At 30.7% G+C, this 12499-nt stretch overlaps 1 protein-coding gene across 1 annotated transcript in view; it reads right to left on the bottom strand.

Annotated features, from left to right (window-relative positions):
* The window catches only part of Chsy (Chondroitin sulfate synthase), a 157069-nt gene that overhangs the window by 143742 nt on the left and 828 nt on the right, over nucleotides 1-12499 (bottom strand). The gene's annotated exons all lie outside the window — the stretch shown is intronic.

The following is a 12499-nucleotide window of genomic DNA, read 5'->3' as shown; positions in this document are numbered from 1 at the left end:
GGTAGTATCGTTTTTAGGGCATATTCAATAAGTCGCTATTTCTTTCCGTCAAAATAAAATAGTCTTTAATATAAATAAAAAGGTTTGTTTTTAAATCCTGTCCATTTCACCACTAGTATATAAGACATCTTATCCAGTTTAGTTACTGGTATAACAGGAATGACTTCCCTTGTTAGATTTCATGCTGTTGCCTATGGACAATCACAAACATAAATGCATAACCGTGCGTCAGCGGAATTTGAACCCGCTACTATAGCACCAGTAGGAGGACCGTCCTGTCGCCTTGACCACTACCAAGACAACTTCTATTCAATTTTGAAAACCCTAAAAACATTACTTAAATAAGTGATAACTGATAGGAGTAGTAATTATTATGTTTAGCCAACATAACCTTCAGACACGAACATTATTAATCAACTGTTCTAGTGACTTAACCACGATTATTACTATTTAGTAAAAAACTAATACAATTTCGATACTAAAATAATGAAATTTTAATTGTACTCAATAGACCCATGATGGTTCATTAAATTTTAGCAGTCATAGTATACCACACCAAGCTGATCCCACTAAATATAGAGCATTAACTTGGAGCCATGGACATTTGACTTCACCGTTGATTTTGATGGATGACCAGGTGGTCCCCATAAGTTTTTTTGCTTTGGATTATCGTAATGAATCTACTTCTCATCACAAATAACAAAACGATGCAAAATATTTTTCTATATCGTTGAAACAGTATTTCATGCATAACCGAATGTCAATCAATTTTAATGTCTCTTGGTTTCAATTCATATGGCACAAAATATTCAAGCTATTTAATCATTTCCATGTTCTTCAAGTCACTGAAAAAGGTTTCTTGTGTTACTCCCAATGCATATTCTTCTTGCCTTTTATATGGATCATCATCGAGTAATGCCTCAATACCACTGCAAATACTCGTACATTTTTGGCTATCCAGACGCTTTTTGTCTTCGGTGTCAAGATCACCAGTTTTAAAACCTCGAAACCAGTATTCGTCTATTCAAATCCATGGATCATGGTTGCGATAAGCTTCTTACAGCGATAAGCATAAGCGATTTATTGTACAAGTGAAGAAATATTTTGTTCGCACTTCGACGAAAGGAACACATATTGATAATTGAAGTCTGCCAATGAGACTTCAAAATGAAGTTAATTACAAATGTACCCGAGGGTATTTAATACATAGTAACAGCATCTGTCGTAAATCCTTTAAAATTAATTTATAGGCCTGTTAATATAAATTGTATATTCTTATTGAATATATAATATTGAATAAAAATAAATTTTTAGAAATATTTAAAAAGAGATTACCTCTACTACGATTACTACAAGTTAAAGTTGGATTTAAACGCTGTCTACATTGGCATACATTTTGGGTACTCCTGATTAACTAAAATGAGAAAGGATAAAAATGATAAGAGATATAAATTATATAAACAACTCTACGGGATATTATACTTAACGTTCGAGTTCTCTCGAATATATGGTCGTAAAATCGAAATTTAACTGCTTATCAGCAACAAAGTGACTCTTCGACCTGTAAATGCAAAAGAAACTGTTATCATTGCTTTTTACGGAAAGAAACATAGCCAATTATTTAAAGCTTGTTCATATAATCCTAGTGACTCAGGTCATAACATTCTCGGTAATATTATTGATTATAGGTATTACTTCGGTAAGTGAATCAAACCTAATTGTATTAGATACTTGCAAGCATTGTGATCATTTATTCGCTTTAAAAAGTTGTTTAAAAAATTGGCCCATTATATAATAATCAAAATATTTTCTATAGTTTTCTACAACTCTTTGCCAACTGGTAACATGGCGATACCATATCAACAGAACGATATTGGCTTGGTTTGTTCCAGGAGCGATCCAAACATTAATCCATTTTCGCACTTCTTCGGTATTTCGAAAGCCTGTGCTATGTCTGGTTAGTACTCTAAGTGAGGAAAAACTTCGCTTTCGAGTTGTCATGCAAGATGATGATTTTGCATCTGCTCTGTCGTGGTATTGGGGTATGTTGATGCAACGGCATCAACAGATTCATTCCGTTTTAGCAGCTGGCAGTACACTACGCTTTGCTAATCCGATCATGTGTACAATAAAACTTTATGACTTTGAACATTCCGTTTCGGCATCAACGTGAATGGCTCTCTTGGGAGCACATGACGTTTTACACTTGTTATTATCGTACTAGATCCACTTTTAATCGCTAGTCGCAATACGCCACAAAATCTCTTATATTTTGCCTGGCGATTCATATGTCAGCCATTTTCCCCCTTTTTGGACCTTTCCTTTCACGTATAAATGTCTGTATGTCTGTTTTTGAGCGAAGTTCCTTCACTATAAGTCATGTAATTCATTGATTATAATGAATGTCAAAAATGCAATTTTGAGTGATCTATAATTAGCATCTGTATATACCGAATAACTGCATAATATGAATGGAAAACCGTTATTGTATGTAGACAAATATTTGTATTTGATAGTTAGGTTAGGTTATTTAATAATTATTTATATTGATACTTGGCATCTTCTATATTATATCACCGAGGAAAATACATGCAAGCAGCTAATATCTAAAGAATATGGGTAAATATAAAGTAGATGACTTATCGTCTAATTCTTAATACATTATTTCGTTCATAATATGCTCAGCCGGCATAGAAATAGGTTTTTGAAAAATATTTTTATTGGCTATGAAACGTCTAAAAATGTAGGCAACAATTAGTTCCAGTTGGACCGCACTACGTGCCAGACGATGAGGACAACCACTAGACAAATGCCCTAGAATTCAACTAGATCTATGCGACGGAGTTTTAAACCAATCTGATTCATATCACCGTGAGATGCTATGACAAAAGTTTTAACGATATTATATTCCATATGTAATGGCACACTTCTTTCATTTAATTTTTTTCATGTTACATTCCATTTCAGCATGGCCTTGCGATAATATAAAACCCGACAAGGAAAACCAGCAACCAGGCTGAGTAAGACCGGATGTTTTTTTGGAATGGTTGTTCTCTACAGTTATAGTTTTAAGTTTGTCACTCTAGTATTGATTCCGCAACTTCTCGACATAGTTAAGTGGAGTTCAGGCAAAAGTAACGCAAATAAAGCTATAGAGGCACAAAAGGTGGAATAAAATAAGAATAAAAAGACCCAATTCTAATACAATATATTATTCGCCATTTCTATTGTACCTAATTGAATACGGTCGTGAATTTGGTAGCGCTGTACCGCAAAATGCCGACAAAGCAATTTTAATTCAGAAAACAAGTTCTAATGTTTTGTATTTAATTTTAAGCAATATTATTTAAGATTTTGTACTACTTGTGGTTATTCCCGTATTTTTGGAACTATTAAAGAGTTATACTGGTTATGATCTGACAATTAAGAAAAGTATGATCATATAAAGTTACATTTTACATTACTTATAGGGACACAAAATAATGTGTCTGATTTATCGGAAGCTATATTCGGTTGTGAAAGACAAATACGGCATATACGAAAATTTTATCCTAATATATATTAACAAAATTCCAGAATAACAAGAATCGTCTGTACTCTGTTCACATGGTATTTAGAGTTTCGCAAGCAGCTTTTTCGGATTTATAATATAAACGTCAATCAATCCATTTTTAAATTTAAGATTTTCACTTAATTTGATATCTGGTGAACTCAAAACAGCTAAGAAAACTTGTTCTAGTTTAAGAACTGGTAGTAATTGATAAGGTTCTGGAGACATAACATACTTGTGTTAGAACTAATTGTAAAATGTATTAAAATTTTTCTGTAAAGTTTACATAAAACTACATAAAATGATAGTTTGAAATAAACAAATTTACTGAAAGTAAAGAACGATTTATTTAAAAATATCGGTAACGAAATTATTCTTTTTTATCAAGTAAGCTTGTTTTTCTCGTTACATTTATTACTTTTCAATACATATTTTAAGTGAAAGATATGTATAAAAGTTATAAATTATATTAATAGATAAATAAAATAATGAAAATATGTAGATAACATGAAAGTAAATACATAATTTGCCTAGATGGAACACATGGGCCAAATAGTAGAAATTGTGAATTATTAACAATAATTTGGTAAATATTTTAATCTGCTGCTGATTCTAGTAAGATGTTTAACAATTAATGCAATAAAATACGTAACTATAGACAACAAGTAGTCTAAATAGACTAAAGTCAATAGTTTAATTAATGATTATAAATACGTTACATTAATATAATTTCTATATTGTAAATAATAAAGTGCTGAAGTCTGAAGGTGCAGTTCTGAAAGTAATCTTACTCATGATACTTTTGTTATTATATTAATATTTTGTTTTTGATTATTAAGTTTTAGGATATGGATATTAGATTTAACTACATGCAATTTAAAAAAGGTTAGTGAGTGCTGAGATAATTTGCATGTATTTTAATATAGACTTTTGTCTTTTTGATTATATATTGAAAATATCGTCAAAACGTTTTAGTAATATTAATATATCTTTTTTAAGTTATTCTTAATAGTCTATAGATTGTTGGAATTTGAAGTCATCAAAACTTGGGAAGCCATACAGGGTATGCAAATTTGGGTAAAAAAGCTGCAATTCAAAAGATGGCGGACGAAGGTATGACAATACTGATAAATAATTTAAATGCAAGTGTAACTTGATCCTTTTGTCACTTCTTCAGGAGGGAAGTATTATATAGCGCAATTAATACGGCACTGGACTTTTTTCAAAATCTAGTATCTGGTGACGTGATGTAATAAGTGATAGTTTTTATACTATTGAAGTCTTATTTATAAAAACAAAATAGGATTGAACAAGCAGTATTATCTAGGCTTTCAGTTCAATAAGCCGCTCAAATAAACTACTATTTCCGTTAAAATAAAATAATTTTGAAGTAAAAAAATAGTTTTTGAACCCTACACGTTTCATAACTTAAATACATATTGAGTAGAGTGGTCATAAAAAAAAACAAATATTTGCAATACAAACAAATGACATACATAAAATTGTAAAAATTCAATAAATACTACAAATTTGATGCTCTTTTTATGAGATAATTTTTTTTATTACCTATTACTTAAATAAATATAATAAAATATGTAGTAACCTTGGGAAATATGTAGAATTTTACAACTTTCGAGTGTAGTCTATGATATAATGAAAAATATTAACCTATATAGTTAAATTTTAAACAAGTATAGGGTGCAGCATTGGCATCGGAACCAACGGATACGAAGAACTGGTAACCCCGAATCGTTGATCTCGGATATTACTTAAGGGTTCAGTCACTGACCTTGTGTCGTGCTCCGATCGACAGACCAACCGACTCACAGGTAACTCTGTCACGTGACCTCTTACTGTTCTTTATATTTTATTGGTTTAATTTTATTTCGACAATAAATAACAATCGCTTAGCGTGTAACATCACTATTTTTATTTCGTCCTGGCCATAAAAATGATTTAATCGAAATACTGATAAAATACTATAATACGTGAAATAAGGTTGATCTTTACCAATCTCCTTTCTAAGATAATTCCAGCATTATTCCATCCACTAGCTGCTCCCATTAACCGATTAGCGGCAACATTTAAGAAAGAAGATATAATTTTGTTAAGTATGAAGAGTTATCAATTATTAGAGATAGATTTATTAAATATAATAGAATTTTAAGTAGCGTTATTTCAACTGAGATTCTCATTTTCAACATATTAAACGATTTAAATTTTTTAAAATTAAATACATCTTACATTAGATATACTTAGATACTCTTAATTTATAAATTAATTTAATAGTACTGTTCAATCTCTTTGATTTTAGATCAAGTTGAGAGTATCTTCTAACTGACCAGTTCAGATGTTTAACTTTGAGTCTGATATGCTCTGCTAACCTACCATCGAGATATATTCCGAGGTATTTAGCTGATTCTGCTTGAGGAATCGAGCATCATTCAAGTGATATAATTACGTTTTTGTCATTTAGCCGCAACACAAAATTAACATGGACAGATTTGGAGCTATTAAGCTGTATTTTCATGCTCTAGTCCATTTATAGATCTTATTGACCGCAACTTGCACTTTTTCTACAGCCTTAGACAGAGATACATCTTTTGCAATTATAACTGTGTCGTTGGCAAATGTTCCAAGTACTGTTTCTTTTGTTGTTGGGATATCAGCAGTACAAAGCCGAAATAGGTTTAAGTGTTGATAATGCCAATTTAGAAAATATAAAAAGAATTTGATGTATCATCACGACAATTCACAATGAATCTGGATTACAGTACTCGCCTACAAAGTCAACTGGATCAGGGTCATTATTGACTGAGTGTGCAAATCTTATATCTACAATTTAGTATTTCTGGCTCCACTTCTTGACTTGATTTTTTTCACAAGCTCTTTGAAACAAGCAGAAAATGAACCCGTCAAAAAAAATGTTTCCCCACAGGTTATTTCTGTTGAAAGTTGATTCAGTCCAGCGGTCTTACCACACATTAGTGATTTTATTGCTGATGATAATGAGAATCAATAAGCTCCAGAAGAACAATAGGTTGAAATTAATCTCAGAAAACTTATACAATCTTGAAATAATAGAACTTCTCATATCGCAACCTATATTAACTTCATTATCGCCGTTAAAACTAATACATATTTTCACTTACTGTAAGTGTAAAATCTATATGATAAGTATCTAAGAAGCTGAACGTATACGGATATAACATGATATTATAATTTTCTTAATGCAAAAAATTTACGAGCAAATATCTACCAAATTATATTACTGACCATAAATAAATATATACTGATGAAACCTCGAACTCATGTAAATTAGAGTGAAGGTTTCACGTACCTCATAATTTCGGTGAATAGACACTAATTTTGTAAATCAATTTTCTATAAGTTGTAAGTTTTGTTGGTTCTTACCAAACAGAAACGTTAAAATATCATACCCTCTCTGAAAAAATGTTAGCTAACGCTATTGAAAGTTCAAAGAAACAGCCTGTGTAAAAGATCATTTTATTACTTTAGTTACTAAAAAATAATAACGAGTATATTTTCAGTTTTCAGTCAGTTTACATGCTAAGTCTTGTAAGTTATATTTCACTCTATTATACACTTTGGTTAGAATATAAAACTACCACTAAACTTGAGTAATACTGTTTCGACAAAAACAGAACGTGAATGCAATGTGGCTATTGCGAAACCCTTTGTAACGAAATCGAACGCAAATCTGCGAAAAATTGATAGAACGATAATAAAATCTGGACATTTATGATTGGAATAACGTAGTATGAATCGACGAATGATTGTTTATCTAGTTTCCTACAAACGGCAAAATTTATATATGGAGAACCCCAAAAGAAGCCTAAGATATGTAGTGCCTGCTACCTGCCAGTCAAGCATGGGGGTTAATATTGAGGAGGCAACATCGCGGTATTCAACTGGTCATCATTCACATCTCGACATTTTCAATGATGAGGTTCTTACTATGTTCTTACTACATATTGCTGCCAAACGCTGCCATATCCAAAATGATAATGCGCCCATACATACAGCCAAAAAGTTTCAGTATTAGTTTAAGCAGCATCAGAATATAATCAAGCATCTTCTCTATCCAGTGCAATAAGCAAACGTCAATAAAAAGCTTAAGGAACTCATAAAGCACCGAGTTAGCAGTAGATTTCCATTTCCAACATCAGTGAAGCAAATGGAGACTGTTTTGGTACAATAATAAGATAATACACCGTTGGAAACTATTCATAGCATATGAAGGCTCAACACCTTATTAATAAATCAATATTGGGTATATTTGGTAGTATTGTGTATAATTGAAGTGTATTGGCAGGTTTTAAAATAATCTATAGCCATATTCATCCAAATACTATTTCCAATTAGCGGAAAGTCTAAATAAGGGAGACCTTTTTATTTTAACGTATAGTCTAGAATATGTAAAGAAATACAGCTGCATATTTGATCTTTCTAGATCATTATTTTTTGGTTTGTCGGTTTTATTCAAAGATGTATATTTTACAAAACCCTAGATATTCTTTTTTTATTATTATTATGTTTCTTTTGATGTACATCTCAAAATAATATTTTCAGTCGTTTAAAAACTTTTTGAATATTTACAATATAGTTTGTTTTTAGGATTTAAAATTCAGTAAAAGTGAACGAATAGTATAACTAATAGACAGCAACATTTTCGTCCCATCAATTTAAAATAAAAAGTGCAAGCGAGAAAAGACAGACGTATTTCACCCCTTGATATGTTTTTCCGATTATATATTATTATAAAACCACATCCAATAATACTCGTTCAACTTCTTCGAAAATTGGTTTCGTACCAAACTTTTATCCTAGATTTTATTGATATGTAACAATTCACATATGATTTAGTAATTCATAAATAATTATGTTAAAATAATTGTATTATGATTATTGTTAAATTAACTATAAGAGCCTCACCACAGGTAGCCATATGTATACATAAAAAACTATGGGGTTAGTTTTATCATTGACATACTTTATCAGGTGACTGATGTAATAATAATTTAATATTATTGATTTTTTTTTGAGAATCTACTCGAGCGAAAAAAAATAGCAAATAATAAGTTCAGTTTTATTTTGAAATTCCAAGGTAAACAGAGTTGATAATTAGTAATGTACTTATTGATAAGTTATATTTTAAACAAATAAGCAGCATACACTAATAATTTTAAATGTTCGACAACACATTTTTTTAATGAGTTATGTCTTAATAATAATATATGTATCGATGGAACACTCAGAACTAAATGAACACGTCAAAGATGCCCTTAACATTGAGTGTGTAAATAAGGTGACACGGAAAAAATAAGCGACAAAAGTAATTCCAGATGTAACGTTAAGATCCAGGAGGTTATACAAGGCTATTTATACAAAACCAACAAAGAGCGTCACCACAGCTAAAACTTGTAGTATCATTGACAAGATTTAAGGAAATACGAAAAGGTCAAAGAACATCAAAATGATAGAGCAAGCAAAGAGTCACTAAGAACAACGTTGAGATTTGGATGGAACGTAGAAGTATACCTAACAGTGGTGTATCATAAGTGCGGTAGTGTAAATGCTGTTGTATGTTGTATAAATATAATGTATATGTAATCAGTAACTAATAACGCTATCACATTGAACTAATCAGTGGTATCGGCCACTGAGAAAAATATTGATATTTCGGTATATCGATATATTAAAAAATATAGATATATCGATATTTTTTAAAAATATTCATAATATAAAAAATACCAACCCTTAAAATTAAGTACCAATTTAAAAAGTTTAAAAAAATATGGGCCAAAAATATTGATATTTTTTCCAAAGCAAATATTTTTTCGGCATCCCTAGTCTGTTTCAAACGTTTTAATTCATCATTGTCATTGTCCCTTCTGAACTGCCTGTAGTCTTATAGATTATTTTTTAGTACCGCCTGTACCGTCGTCCGTCAATTTGCTTTTAATTATCTTCGAAATCGCACTGACTCTACTCAAATTTTCATGGTATACCCACAGTATGGAATGGTTTTGCACGTTTTAGTGACTCCAGATTCCAATAGTCTAAGGATAAGAAACTGAACTATGCAATCCGCCTTTGGTGACCGTACACCCTGAACGGCGAGCTTTTGTCCCAATTCTAGTAGACTATAGCAGTTCACAGCAACTTCTAATCCGCCTTCGGTGGCCTTACTTCCGAAACTAGGATTCATGTGTCAAGAATCCATGGACTAGGGGTGTTTTTCGAAGCTTGAATACTTCCTAATTGAAATAATTTACAGCCAGAGGTCTTTGAGCACTTTCAATCCACCTTTTATGCCTTACAGTTTCTGATGCGATACTTTTGCTCGAATTCCACTTAACTACACTAATTAATTTTAAAATTAAAACATTTATTAATTGTTTTGATTTTAAAACAAGTTTAGGGTAAATTGATATGGCTCGGTGAATGGAGGTAAGACGAAATGAAACAGTGGTGTTTACATTATGTGGCCGTTATTTATTGGCAATATAAAAAAATTAGAAAATACAAAACAGATAAAACGGATGACAGCGGTGTTACCTGTTGACGAGGCTTGGGCAGTTGATGGGGGCATATCCAAACCAAACGATGGTCGTTTACTGAATGATTGGTAATACCCTTCAATAACATCCCAGATAAACGTCTCGGGGTTGCCAGCTATTCGTTATCGGGTTCTAGTTGGCGCCGCTGGCACCCCGCCCGTGTTCAACATCTTGGATTATATTTCTGGGTATTTTGTAGACCGTCATTCCACTATGTAAAATTTGATATGCCTCAAGGTCGCTACACAAGCATTAACAAGCTATGTTCCTCGAATATATAGTCCGTAGCTAGAGCATATTAATAGCGCGATATAACACATATGGTTCGGAAAAGCAAAATGATCATAATATATACATTACATAATCCACAGAAAATGTTTCCTGTCTGATACGCAAGAAAACTGGGATGTTGAACGAATTTGTCATATTATATTCTATCGATTCGGCAAGTCAGCATGTTCGAATTGTTTACCCATTACTTACAAACTCGCCTGCAAATTCATTATGTATTTAAATTGCATTGACGTCCAATAATATTTGCAAAACATTATTTTCAAGCTTTATTATCTGGCTGAAGTATTATCTGATGTTGGCTTCAGAATATCAATATTTAAATAGTTAAATCAAATTCATTAGTTTTAACCAGATTGCAAAGATAATCTAATCTGATATTGTAATCTTGAGAGTTTTAGCTGGAGAGTACGCTAAGGATTCAAAATCCGCGTGTTCAAACAGACGATATTTAATAACATTATTACATTTTATTGGTGTTGCCCAAGGAAAAGTTCCTTCAATAGAAAAATTGTCCTATCCTAAAGAAAATTGAATTATTATAAAACCAAAACGACATATCATAACGACTGCGATTACTGTCCAACTGCTGATTCGATTCCCACCGGACATGGTTTTAAATTGATATTTCTGGTTATTATTATAATTGTGATTATCTATAAGCAAGAGTATATAACAAAAAACATTAAACTTAGGTTAGATAAAACCGGATGTCTTCTGTAATGGAGTTTTAATTAACAACTCGCCAGTTAGGGTACGAATTATCCCGAAACGCCCCTAGGCCCTAGTTACATACAGCAAGCTCAAATTTGTAAAATAATATCAATTTTTGGGTTCTAGACATATCTATTATTGTGGAATGTTTTAGCAACTAAACTAATATTAGATATTATTACTAATTACTGTATAAAAACGAATATATTCCTGAACATTCCTAATTTGCGTATTTAAATTAACGAACTTTAATGCTTCATATCATTTATCAGTATCAGTTACTATTATTTTAAATACAGACCTAATGACCTTAATCTAATGTATACCAGCAATTTATTATACATTTACATCTATTATATTTAGTTTACGGTAACAGTAATGACTAGTCCGTTTTAAGTCTTTTAAAATATTGTCACAAGTACCTGTCCATTGACGTTTGACATAAAATTTTACTAAAGTTTCTAAACCCTTGTATTAATGACAATTCATGAATAACTTAATGTGATCTGCAGTTGTCATAAGATAAATGGTTTTACCATTCTATTAAATGGGATTTCTCATTTCTCCGAAAACCATTAAGTAAGCAATGGTTTAGAAAGTTCAAAGTTTTCGTTTCATGTTGTGAAAACAAATTGGAATGCATTTCTTATGCGTTGTTATTTACGTCAAAGTATAGAATTATTTGCAATAAACGAGTTTTAAAATAATATACCAAAAATATTTTAAAAGATATAATTACAATGTAATTTGAATACATATCATTTCTAAAATAAAATCCGATTTATTCTAAATGCCTTTTAAATTTTTCAAATATCCAAGAAAAAGAACGTCTAATAAATAGCATTAGTTTTTTAAAATATTAATGGATATAAACAATTGTAAAATTATCTTATATTAATGATCGTATTTTAAAATATTAAGTAACAAGTAAAATTATTATTAGGATATTAAAATAATCATATATTAGAATATAATTGGCAACATATTGAAAAACCTAATTATCAATAAATATTTTTAAATCCCATTTTACGAAGTATATTTTATAATAATATATTTTATTATTTTATTTTATAATAAAACATAGGCTGAGAACTTACTAATAAACAATGCAATCAACAGTATAATAAATCTTACTCTTATAGTAAGTTTTAATATTTCACGCATTGAAAAAAATTGAAAAAAATTGGTATCTAACTGGCCATGAATATATAAATGTATAAATCTAGTGAGCTTAAAATAATAAGATTTAGCGTCTTTCTAAACATGATAAATATGGTGACCTGTGGAATTAGTTCAGCCATAAAATATCAAGTTACTCAAAAAGATATTAAAACATTATACATAAAAATGAGAATCTAAT

The sequence above is a fragment of the Rhynchophorus ferrugineus genome, unplaced genomic scaffold, assembly GCF_030347505.1.
Source record: "Rhynchophorus ferrugineus isolate W39M unplaced genomic scaffold, kcgeb_rfMv2 rfM4, whole genome shotgun sequence".
NCBI lineage: Eukaryota > Metazoa > Arthropoda > Insecta > Coleoptera > Curculionidae > Rhynchophorus > Rhynchophorus ferrugineus.
Note: the sequence above shows the minus strand (reverse complement) of the source record. Positions and strands in the feature narration are given on the sequence as shown.